Source organism: Callospermophilus lateralis, unplaced genomic scaffold (assembly GCF_048772815.1).
Source record: "Callospermophilus lateralis isolate mCalLat2 unplaced genomic scaffold, mCalLat2.hap1 Scaffold_641, whole genome shotgun sequence".
NCBI classification, from domain to species: domain Eukaryota; kingdom Metazoa; phylum Chordata; class Mammalia; order Rodentia; family Sciuridae; genus Callospermophilus; species Callospermophilus lateralis.
The window spans coordinates 889531-893191 of record NW_027514774.1 but is presented as its reverse complement, the minus strand read 5'-3'; positions in this window follow the sequence as shown (position 1 = coordinate 893191).

Genomic DNA, 3661 nt, shown 5'->3' with positions numbered 1-3661 from the left:
GAAAAATGGATAGATAAATACCATGATGCTTTTGAAATTCCCAATGACCAAGTGGCACTGGAGAACCATTGGTTGTTCTCTTGCTGATCATTAGTGTTACAGACAGTGCCTTGATTGACTGGGTTTCATGAAAATGGTGTGGAACAGAGATGCCAGTAAGTTGGAGCCTGCTGAGTAGTGGGCCTAGAGCAGTGGTGGGCAGGTGTGTGATAATACAACTGTGGTGTGGCCATGTGGATCAGCCATTGGCTTCCAAATAGCTTGTGACTGACTTGGTACAGCCAGCAGACTATTATATGAAAAGGAATCTTGTTATATGGAGTGGTTTCTGGGCAATGTTCAGAATCAGGTTGTGATGGTCAAGGGGGCAAGCTATGTGGAATAGAACCCTGGTTGGTGAATTCTCCTGCAGACCACGACCCAACACACGTCACAGAACTCCCTCTAGCACTATATCCTAGTTGAACTCCTTGTATTTCGTGAAGCAAATACCAAACTCCCAGTGCAGCAGCAAGAAACACCACAAAAAGTTCAGGATGACCAAATGGCTTCACAGTCCACTCAGGGAGACACTAAGCTTCCAGTGGCCACAGTTTACCAACAAAGAGAGAAATCAACACCGGTACCTAATGTTCAATGGAAAATAAGAAACGATGTCCTCCAGGTCACATAGATGCAGATCCAGCTTTGATGGTCTCACCAGAAATGAAGCTAAAGCTCCGGACAACAAGATATATTTCATGTGTCCAAACTCAGAGGCAGTTTCTCAAGAAGGCTTTTGGCCAGCAGAGTTCCATGTTTGTGGAGTGTTTACGCAGTCACTTACTTTTGGAAACTCCTCTACCACCTCCAAGGTTGTGAACTTCTGAGCATTTTCCATTCCAGATATGTATTCACAGATTTTCTACCTCTTCTCTTCGAATTGCATCTTACATAGGGTGAAGATAATGTCAATGGATTTTTCTGGATGAGAGTGGGAAGACTTTTGTGTAGGACATATTTGCATACATATTGGATTCATTTTCCAATTTTCCATTTGAAATACTGAATCCCTGACACTAAACCATACCCTACTAGTGTCTGACTACTAATCCTAATATGAGGCAGAAAAATAACCCAAACATAATAGAAATACAAGCAGTTCAGAGGAGGCATGGTGTATAGTTGGACTTGCCTTTTGCATTATAAAGGTTAGGAGTTATTAATCTAGACAATTTTTGTTGCAATAGTTGTCCATGTGATTTTAAAGAAAACAAATATGTGAATTCTTGTCTCTCTTTCTCTGTAGCCTACTCAGCACATATATTTTTATATGCACATAGAGAATCCTACCTGGTACTACACGTACATTCTTGTGAGGTGGCTTACTTGGCAGATACAAATTGAGAGAAAACATCACTCCTCATAAACGCTGTTGGAACTGAAAATTCAACCTATGGGTGAGCTTCCTAGTTGAACAAAATTATACACAAATCTTTGTTCAGTAAAATGAATATTTTTGGATCTGTGGATGATATATATTTCATGGTGAATTTTGATTGGCATATATTGCTATTTTTAATGTCTGTGTGTGTGTGTGTGTGTGTGTGTGTGTGTATATATATATATATATATATATATATATATACACACACTCTCTCCATATTTTTGAAAATATGAAATATATGTGTCTTATATACACTCCCTAATTTCATTCATGTTCATGAACGTGGATTTATAATCAACGTTTCACAAGATTATTCTCAGAAAATTTCATCCACCTGAAATACATATTTGTTTCCTAGTACTGAAAACTAACTTCAGTGAATGGTGCATACAAATCCTAACATTTCTACAGTAACTGACACAGTTTATCATCAATGCAAGTAGATTCCTATGGGACATGATGTGTATATCGACGTTCATTTTTATTCAACACTGGGACATTACAATTTCTTCAATTTATGCACATCATAGGATATATATTTCCTCCACAATTTAGCAAATTTATAGGCATTTGTTTCAATTTCAATCACTTCCTGCTTCAGAACACATGCATTCCTCCATGTTTCTTGACTGATCTTTTCATGAGATTTTTTTCCAAACACATTATTTTGGATTTCCTTTATCACTTTTAAAGCAAAACGGACACACATTTCATGATAAACCATAACTATAATATCACTATTAGATGTATAACTGGTTGGAATGAATGATTTTATATCAATATAAGATTTCTTATATATTTTCTGATATCAATTCAATACATTTTGTAAAGTGGAACCAGTTATATTATTTATTCACAGTATGGTCTATTCATGCATTATCTCTATATTCATAGACACAGGTTACACCTCTTTGTATCCACAATATTAATTTATACATCTTCAAAATATTGCTTCCAGAAATGGTGGAAGAAATACTCATATCACCTGATCTACATATGCATGGTATCACAGTAATATTCTGGACACAAAATGCAAAAGTCACAGTATGACTGTACCAAAGCCTAAATGGAAACTGAACATGGATTACTAAAAACATCCATGACCAGGTTGCCTAATGCTCTCAAATGTCAATCCTATTGGTGACTACATATTTGTTTCTTCCTAAGATTATATATTCAACCTCAATAACATTGAAAATGTCTAATTTTTTCACTCACTTTGTACTTTTCCTGATTTCCTAATGTCTCTACTGATATCTAATTTCCTACATATTTTCTCCAGTTCAACATTGTGACTGACCCTTCACATGTGCTGACATTGACATTCACTCTCTAACCGAAACCCTATTGCTTATGAACTTTGGTCCAAATCCTATACTCACTCTTCTTCCGAAACATACTGACTATCTTCCTGATCCTATCAACTATCCCTTTTTGAGTGGATGTTCTCTACTACATTCAATCATCCAAGGTACAAGGTCCTATGCTATTGTATATCGATTTTTCTGAAACGTGTATGCAGAACGTAATTCAAAGCTACGTATCACAATCAGTTGCCCAATTCACTTCTGAGGTTCAAATCTTACCTAGATTTCTGTTTTCATACTTATATTTCATCTCTATATTCCTATAAATATTGCAGGTTCCCAAGACCATTATTCATCCCGCAGAATGATTCCTAACCCAAATCGAACCTGTAATTAACCTAACTATACACTGTTGCCTCAATCTAAAATTACAAAAGAGCAGGGACAGAGTTCATCTTACAATACAGTAATGTAGGGTATCTTCAAACTGCTGAGAACCTCAAAGTTCGATGCAGAAATGATCCCTGGAGAAGATGTAGGCAGCTATGAAGGATCTGAGAGAGCAAAAGCCATCTTCCATGGCAAACAACCTGAACAGGATGAAGGGATGTGTATGCATCAGCCTTTCTCTTCTTAATGTAGAGAAGATGGACCTAACCAGGCCTGCGTGGAGAGCTGTTCCCAGGTGCCTATTTTGATATACCATTTTAACTAGTCAAATTGTCACACGAAGTAGGAGCAGCCTCCATCTCAGGGGACCCTTGGAAGAAACTGTTAGGACAAAGTTGTTGCCGAGGGAGGGACCTCATTCAGTTCCTGAAGGAAGTGATCTAGCTAACTTCCTTGGTGATGGAACTCTCTGAAATTGTGATGCAAGAAGCCAGGCACCGAGAGCCAGTCCCAGTCCCAGTCCCAGTGGGCTCACTTG